The sequence below is a fragment of the Gossypium hirsutum genome, chromosome D04 (assembly GCF_007990345.1).
Source record: "Gossypium hirsutum isolate 1008001.06 chromosome D04, Gossypium_hirsutum_v2.1, whole genome shotgun sequence".
Taxonomy (NCBI): Eukaryota; Viridiplantae; Streptophyta; class Magnoliopsida; order Malvales; family Malvaceae; genus Gossypium; species Gossypium hirsutum.
The window spans coordinates 28,444,238-28,454,165 of NC_053440.1; positions in this window are offsets into that span (position 1 = coordinate 28,444,238).

The following is a 9,928-nucleotide window of genomic DNA, read 5'->3' on the forward strand; positions in this document are numbered from 1 at the left end:
GGTGAAATTGGCGGCAATCGAGTTCTTCGATTACGTAATGATATGGTGGGATCAACTCACAACGAGTCGAAGAAGGAATGGGGAGCGGCCAATCTCATCTTGGGCTGAAATGAAAGCCGTAATGCGTAAGCGATTTATACCCTCTTACTATTATCGTGAACTTTATCAAAAGTTGCAGAATCTTACGCAAGGAAATCGAAGTGTGGAGGACTACTTCAGGGAAATGGAGATTGCCATGATTCGAGCGAACGTGGATGAAGATCATGAAGCAACCATGGCTCGATTCTTAGTCGGCTTTAATCGTGACATAGCTAACGTGGTGGAACTTCAACACTATGTCGAAGTTGTTGATATGGTGCATGTTGCCATCAAAGTCGAAAAACAATTGAAGAGAAAAGGAACTAGCCGAACCTTTCCTAGCACCAATAATTCTCAAAGGTGGAACCAAGGCACGGGTAAGAAACACTTCTCTAATCGCACTAAAGATCACCCTTTGTCTTCTAAGGTGAGTAAACCCGTTGGTGAAACAAGTAAAGGCAAAGAAGTTGCCATGCCGAATCGATCACGAGAAATAAAGTGTTTCAAGTGTTTAGGGAGGGGTCACATTGCTAGTCAATGCCCTAACCGAACTAACATGATTGTGTGGGCTAATGGAGAAATCAAATCGGAAGAAGAAGATGACGAAGAACCCGTCGAAACCACCGAGGAAGAGGATGAACTTGAATATGCTGTTGATGGCGAAATCCTCGTTATTAAACGAAGCCTTAGTCTTCAAAGTGTTGAAAACGAACAACAAAGGGAGAACATTTTTCATACACATTGCCATGTGCAAGGCAAGGTGCGTAGCTTGATCGTGGATGGCGGAAGTCGTACAAATGTGGCCAGCACTTTAATGGTTGAAAAACTCGGCTTGCCAATAACTAAGCACCCTCAACCTTACAAACTTCAATGGCTTAATGATGGAGGGGAGTTGAAGGTAATTGATACGAGGTTGCAGGCGGACCAAGATCGAGTTGCCAAGTCACAGGAAACTCCTACGAAAGCTCTAAAACGAACAGATCTGAAAATTAAAACAAAGAACAAGATTAAACTAATCAGATCTGAAATTAAATCCCCAAATTCAATTAAATGAGCAGCAAGGAACAAAGAACGAATGAATAAATGTATTCGGAGTTCAAGAAGATGAAATCGAACTCCAATAGTGAAATCCCACAAGCCGAATCTGCCAAGAACACCAAAACAGTAAGTAGATTGAAACAATCAGATTTTTAATTGGAAGATTAGGGATTTGGGCGGCAAAAAGAAAAGAAAGAAATAGATGAAATTGAACGATTCAAGAAGTGAATTTAAGTTACGATTCGGTCCAATTGAACACCCAAGATGAATTGCCCAAATTTCAGCAGCCGAATTTCACCCAACAAGAAGAAATAGAAAACGGCAAGAACCCTAAATTTTGGGGAATTTTGAATCGATTAGATGCTACCAATAAAAGAACCGATTAAATGAAGAGTTCTTGGAGTTTGAATCAAGGCTGAAACACAAACAAAAACAGCAAAGAAATTAGATATATATTCGGCATCAACAGAAATAAAGAAAAGAGATTGAACAGCAAGAATAAAAGATAAGTCCTAAAAATCCTTGAAATCCCGAAAGATCTCACAAATCTCTTCAAACGGCTCTAATCTCCCCTCCAAAGAATATCGATGGCAAGAAGAAGGTTGAAGATGGCTCCCACAATCAAAAGATTGTTAAAACAACTTCTAAAGAAAACTCAAGAGAGAAATCTTGGAGAAAACTCAAAGAAAATTCTGCTCTCTCAAATCTGAAATTTAAGAATGAATCTAAGTGTTATGTTACAAGGGGTGGCCGGCCATGCCTTTAAATAGGCCTCAAGTAATCCTAATCTAACAAGTAAATAATAAAATTAAACCTAATTAATAGAATAAAATAAAGGAAAATTCGGCCAAGCATATATATGGGTTGTTTTTGGGCCGAATTTTACATGTATGTTCCTAAAGCTTAAAAAATTAAATTAAACAATTAAAATGTTTATAAATTGGGCCCTTTGACATTTTGGCCTGATTTTCAACTAAGTATGAAAGAATTTCTTGATTGGGCTGGAATTTGGTTCTTAGGCCTCGCCTTCAAGAATTTGGGCTCGTGATCCATCTCCTACCGAAATTGGGTCGTTGATGCTCATAACGGAGATCCAATGCCCTTTGGCTGCAAGATTCGGTTTCTTGGACCAAGATTTCCAAGACTTGAAATCTTGATTTTCTTGATTCTTGAAATCGCTCCAAACAGCAAAATTGGGCCAAGATTCGGTTTCTTGACTTTCTTGAAAATAAGAAGGTGAATCTTGATTTTCTTGATTTGAGCCCATCACCTTCTTGAGCTTGGGTTGGGCCTTTGTGACTCATATCATTCCCCCTTCCTTAAAAAGATTCGTCCTCGAATCTGAAAAATCAAATGAACTCGACTTTCCTCTATCGAACGGGACTAATGGCAATTGAGTCCACTGAAAGGAATAGCCATGAGATAGTAAATAGCAACGGAAACAAGCTTGTAGTCCAATCATAAGCATAACAGAACAAGTATAACGCATGTGAATGGACAGATTCAGATTACCATGCAAACAATCTAATTTACTCGCCACTGCCTCGTCAAATTTTCGAAACAAAGATGGACATGTTTTAAGGCATTCAGTCGTCTCAAATTTGTCCCACAAACCATGAATAAATTGCGAGTAATAAATCAAATGGTAAACATAATCGTCACAAGTAGGTATTTGAAAAGAATCACATGGTTCACAAAGTTGCATAATCATACCATGCATTAATCGACGGTCTATAGATTCACTCACACATGCATTATCAAAAACAATAATCTTTTTATCAACCATCAAAATAGATAGATCATCAATAAATAAAATAGGACAGTCAAGTACGTTTCGATCTAAGTGTTCATCAACATGATCTTTATCACTATCCGAGGAGTACAAAAGTGTTTCAAAGGTTTCAAGCATCTTACCTTGATAAGCAGAAGAATAAGGGTCGATTTTACCTTTTTCATTTAAAATAAACCTTCGCTCATCAGGGGCATAGTGTATTCGAAGCTCTGCTATTGAGTTAACCTTTGTCAGATGGAACTCAAACTTCATGTACAACCACATAAACTGTTTAAGGCACGAATATAAATTGAAAACAAACTTGGCAAATTTCGTTACCTTATTCACCACAACAGATTTGCACAAATTTGAGGATTTTACATAAGGAAAATTAAGAGAATAACAACTCACGCTTCCTTTCGTAATGACTTTATCAACCACAATCGAAGAATAACAATTAATCGGATAAAAATGAAGGGATCTTTTAAGAACTAAGTCACCAAAAGTTTTATCAATAATTTTCAAATCTGCACGGGACTCAGTTGCTAAAAATTCCTTACCTCGCTTACCTTCAGGCTCATGTAGTGTGATTTCATCTTCAACCTTGCCTATGTTGATCGTATGAAAGCGTCTTTCATCGGAAAGGTATTGAAGTTGAAAGTTATCTTTTGTATGTGGCCAATGGAAGTGTTCTATCCCACGTAAAGGTGGTAAACCTTTAGGGGTCTTACTAAAAACATCCTCATAATCCTACAAAAAACATTGAAACACACTAGGCAAATTTTCGTTAATGTTAGATAAAGATAAATAGTTTTGCCTAAACCTCACAAGGATACAAGGCTGTTTATTGAGTAGGGCTCTCCGCACATCTTTTTTGTTGCCATCAATTTTTTCACTCTCATTTTACCACTTGCGGATTCACTCACCTTTGGGCTATTTAGATTTTGACTTTTTTCACTACTAGCCTATTTCTCTCTGTCTTTTGTATTTGTCCTTTCTCCCTTCCCCCCTGACAAAATTTCATCATTTTTAATTGATCCTTATATACATCATTGGGATCTAAAGGAGCAAAAGTGAATTTTTGGCCTTTAAACACAAGAGAGTACCTATTGAGCTTGCCTTGGTGTGTAGCATCACGATCAAACTGCCAAGGTCGTCCAAGGAGCAAGTGTGTCGCATGCATTGGGACCACATCACACCATACCTCATCATCGTAATTCCCGAGCTTAAAAGTGATCAAGGATTGTTTTGTAACTTTAACTTCTGAGCATTCATTAAGCCACTGAAGGTGATACGGCTTAGGGTGCTCGATACAAGGTAGCTTTAAGGAATCCACCAAATAACTGCTAACTAGATTCGAACAACTCCCACTATCAATAATAAGTGAATATAAGTTACCTTTTATAAAACACCTAGAATGGAAAATATTGGTCCTTTGGTTATCAAAATCATCTCCCATTTGGCTATTAAGGGTTCGGCGGACTACCAACTTATTTTTTTCCTCTTTTTTTTGAAATACCTGCAAAATAAACACTCAACACTCAAAATAAAAGTTAGCAAACCTCACCGTTAATCACTCAAAAAGAAAATTCAAATTCTCAATGAGGTAGAATTCAATCTTGTAAGTTCTTTATCAGAGTTTATATCAACCAATTAGAGAGTGGATGAACTGATCTACCAAAGAATCCTAATTTGCACTAGGATGCCAAAAACTGACGAAACATCAATTGATTCGTGTTGCACCGAGGAAGAAGTTGTGCACACGTTTAAATCCTACTAACACAAGAAACAAGAAGGTGTTAGATAATGTAAAGGAAGAATAAAGGTAAACAAATGAAAACCTACATCTAAGAATCAATAAAAATTGCTAAAAATAGAAAACCCGAAAAAACTGCGAAGTAACTTGACAACTTCGTTCGAGGTGTTCCCGATCTCAAAAAATCACAAAATTAAATCTGGAGTGTCCTTCTATATTGAATTTTTTGATCTGGAAAGTTTGGGAACCAAATTCAACCCGCTGAATCTTTTTTTAAAATTTTTATTGAATTTCATCTTTTTTTATTTTTTTGACTTTTTGACTGATTTTTTGCGGGATTAATTTTTTATATTCTATCACAGTGCCAAAAATATGTATGTAAAATTTCAGATCAATCGGACAATGTTTACCCAATCAAATGAATTTTTTTAAACAATTTTTCTGGGTAAAACTGCTGTTTGTGCTTTAAAAAATAGAGATCAGTTTAGAAATCAACCAAGAACACCCAAAATGGCCAAAATCTGATACCAAATGATACAGGGTTGCGCGCGAACCAAGATCGAGTTGCCAAGTCACGGGAAACTCCTACAAAAGCTCTAAAATGGACATATCTGAAAATTAAAACAAAGAACAAGATTAAACTAATCAGATCTGAAATTAAATCCCCAAATTCAATTAAATGAGCAGCAAGGAACAAAGAACGAATGAATAAATGTATTTGGAGTTCAAGAAGATGAAATCGAACTCCAATAGTGAAATCCCACAAGCCGAATCTGCCAAGAACACCAAAACAGTAAGTAGATTGAAACAATCAGATTTTTAATTGGAAGATTAGGGATTTGGGCGGCAAAAAGAAAAGAAAGAAATAGATGAAATTGAACGGTTCAAGAAATGAATTTTTGTTGCGATTCGGTCCAATTGAACACCCAAGATGAATTGCCCAAATTTTAGCAGCCGAATTTCACCCAACAAGAAGAAATAGAAAACGGCAAGAACCCTAAATTTTGGGGAATTTTGAATCTATTAGATGCTACCAATAAAAGAACCGATTAAATGAAGAGTTCTTGGAGTTTGAATCAAGGCTGAAACACAAACAAAAATAGCAAAGAAATTAGATATAGATTCGACATCAGCAGAAATAAAGAAAAGAAATTGAACAGCAAGAATAAAAGATAAGTCCTAAAGATCCTTGAAATCCCGAAAGATCTCACAAATCTCTTCAAACGGCTCTAATCTCCCCTCCAAAGAATATCGATGGCAAGAAGAAGATTGAAGATGGCTCCCACAATCGAAAGATTGTTAAAACAACTTCTAAAGAAAACTCAAGAGAGAAATCTTGGAGAAAACTCAAAGAAAATTCTGCTCTCTCAAATCTGAAATTTAAGAATGAATCTAAGTGTTATGTTACAAGGGGTGGCCAGCCATGCCTTTAAATAGGCCTCAAGTAATCCTAATCTAACAAGTAACTAATAAAATTAAACCTAATTAATAGAATAAAATAAAGGAAAATTTGGCCAAGCATATATATGGGCTGTTTTTGGGCCGAATTTTACATGTATGTTCCTAAAGCTTAAAAAATTAAATTAAACAATTAAAATGTTTATAAATTGGGCCCTTTGACATTTTGGCCTGATTTTCAACTAAGTATGAAGGAATTTTTTGATTGGGCTGGAATTTGGTTATTAGGCCTCGCCTTCAATAATTTGGGCTCGTGATCCATCTCCTACCGAAATTGGGTCGTTGATGCTTATAACGGAGATCCAATGCGCTTTGGCTGCAGGATTCGGTTTCTTGGACCAAGATTTCCAAGATTTGAAATCTTGATTTTCTTGATTCTTGAAATCGCTCCAAACAGCAAAATTGGGCCAAGATTCAGTTTCTTGACTTTCTTGAAAACAAGAAAGTGAATCTTGATTTTCTTGATTTGAGCCCATCACCTTCTTGAGCTTGGGTTGGGCCTTTGTGACTCGTATCAGTAACTAAGCAAGTTTTGGTACCGTTCACTATCAAAAAATATTCTGATGAAGTTCTATGCGACGTAGTACCCATGCACGCTAGTCATATGTTATTGGGTCGTCCATGGCAATTTGATCGCAAAGTCATTCATGATGGTTTCACAAACCGCTACACTTTCAAATACGATGGGAAAAATGTAACTTTAGTTCCCATGACACCAAGGCAAGTTTATGAAGATCAATTGAAATTAAGAGAGAGTGTAGAGAAATTTCGAGAAAATGTACAAAAAGAAAAGAATGAAAAAGAGAGTGAAAAACATATAGAGAAGAAAAAAGAAAGACAAATGAAAAATGTGAGAGAAAAAAATAAATCGAACGAACAAAAAAAGAGAGAAGAAAAAGAGCAAAAAAAGATGAGTGTATATGCGAAAGGGAGTGATTTTAGGAAATCTTTCTTGATGAAGCAATCGATCTTTGTACTTATGTACAAGGAAACTCTTTTGAACACTAACGATTTGGATCAAAATCTACCCTCTTCGATTGTTTCCCTTTTGCAGGAATTCGAGGACGTATTTCCGGAAGACATTCCTAGTGGGTTGCCACCCATTCGAGGAATAGAACATCAAATCGACTTCATTACTGGATCGTCCATTCCAAATCGTCCGGCTTATCCTACAAATCCTGAAAAGACCAAAGAATTGCAAAAACAAGTCAATGAAATTTTGGAGAAGGGATATATACGAGAAAGTCTTAGTCCATGCGCCGTACCGGTTTTATTGGTGCCAAAGAAGGATGGAACATGGCGTATGTGCGTAGATTGTCACGCGGTGAATAAGATCACTGTTAAGTATCGACATCCGATACCGCGACTCGATGATATGTTGGATGAATTGAGTGGTGCTCGATTATTTTCTAAAATTGATCTAAAGAGCGGATACCACCAAATTCGGATGCGTGAAGGGGACGAGTGGAAAACCGCTTTTAAGACGAAGCATAGACTCTACGAGTGGCTGGTTATGCCATTCGGGCTTACCAATGCACCCAGCACTTTCATGCGCTTGATGAACCATGTTCTTCGTTCTTTTATCGGAAAATTTTACGTTGTCTATTTTGATGATATACTTATCTATAGCAAATCCTTAGATGACCATTTGTTGCATTTAAAATCTGTTTTGGATGTGCTTAGAAAAGAATCTTTGTTTGTTAATCTTAAGAAATGTACTTTTTGTACTAACAAGGTTATTTTCTTAGGATTCGTGGTCAGCTCGGAAGGACTAGAGCTTGATCAAGAAAAGGTGAAAGCCATTCGAGAGTGGCCTAGACCCACAAGCATTAGCCAAGTGAGGAGCTTCCACGGATTGGCAAGCTTCTATTGACAATTTGTTCCAAATTTTAGCACCTTGGCAACACCTTTAACTAGTGTGATCAAGAAGTCTTCTGCCTTCTATTGGAATGAGGAACAAGAAAAATCTTTTATTGCTATTAAATCGTGTTTAACTAATGATACGAACTCGTCTCGTGATGTTTTGAGTCATATGTGTTGCCCAATCGTGAATTGAGTAAGGATGGATTCGTTTCAGTTTTAAAATGAAACAAAATAGAGATAATGGCTTCAAACAAAGGTAATAAACAAAATAAAGAGGAAACAATAACAAATTAATTGGCTAAGACTGAAAATGAACCAACAATAATGAATTGTTGACCCGAATCTCAAAATGGTCTTTAGGTGTTTTTCGGTTAAAGGAAACAGGAAAGGAACCTTGACCCACTATCAACTATGATAGGAACCAAAGGTATATTAAACGCCACACCAAAGGTGATAAGTTCAGCAACAAAGAAAAGATGGACGCCACAAGCTATGCTTGATAAGTCAAATCAATTCCGAAAGAACAAAGAGAATTGGATAGCTCACAATTCAAATATTTCATCTATATTCAGCAAAAAGTTCCCCTCTCTATGGCTAATTACATCTATTTATAATGCTAAAACAAGGTAACCGAATGGTCAAAAACATCCACTTAATGTGCCATAAAAACTGATGTCTTTTCTTATTCTTTGAACCAAATAACTCCTTCCATAAAATCACTTTAATTCAGCTGATTTGAATGTCTTTAATGGCTTAGAAAATGACTCTTGAGTTGTCATTGGCTAGTTGAATAGACACCATCTCTTAACCAGCTCCTTAATGACATTCAAAGGCTTGATTAATTTCTCTTGAAAGCTCCAAAAACGGCTGGAAGTGGAAGAGTTGCTGCTGAATTTTAAAGGGCATAAAATGCTCTTTAAAAACTCCTTTAATGATTTTAAGCTCCCTTTATAACAGCCCATTTAATTGTAACTCAAAAGAACTTGAACAACCACTTAATTAAATGTGTAACAGCCTTGAATTGTAACCACTATAAGCTAAAAAGTCACCTGCAATAAACACATTAAAATGAGTTTATTAAACAAATGAAAACACTTATTAATCATAACAAACATTAAACTTACTTAAATAAATGAACTAAAACATACATGCAATAATTATTCCAGCAACTAGTTTAATTAAAGAAGCATAATTTAAAAAACTTAATTTATGCATCAATAAATAATCCTAGGAACTAGATCAATTAAGAACAACACTTATTAAATAAAGTTCAACAAAAACACTTATTAATTAAAACTAAGATGAGTTGAATAAATGTCCAGCAACTCATTTATTAAACTAATATGCTTAAATGCATGGTTTTGAAATGCAAATTTAACTAACATGAAAGTTACATAATTAAACTAACTTGACTTAATTTAATGATGCAAACTTAACTAACATGAAAGTTACATAATGCATGACTTTATTAAATGCAGAACACATATTAATGATGTGCAAACTATGACATAATTAAAAACACAAACTAAAATAACTAAAAATTAATGAATCAAAGTCCTTATTTTCCAGCTGCCAAATTGACAAACTGAAATTAAAAACTTCATTTTACACTTGGGCCCCTCGAGTTTGGGCCAATCTTGGTAGCATTGAGTTGTGTCGTAACATGATGCGACCGGGATCGCATCAACTAATGCTCCATTACTTGTGTTTCCTGATTTTGCTAAAATGTTTGAAGTTGAATGTGATGCATCAGGTGTCAAAATTGGAGCCGTTCTAACGCAAGATGGAAGGCCCGTGGCATACTTTAGTGAGAAGTTAAATGGAGCCGTTCTCAACTATCCGACGTACGACAAGAAAATGTATGCTCTAATTCGAGCTCTCGAGACTTGGCAGCACTACTTATGGCCAAAAGAGTTTGTCATACACTCGGATCATGAGGCATTGAAGCATATCAAGGGACAACC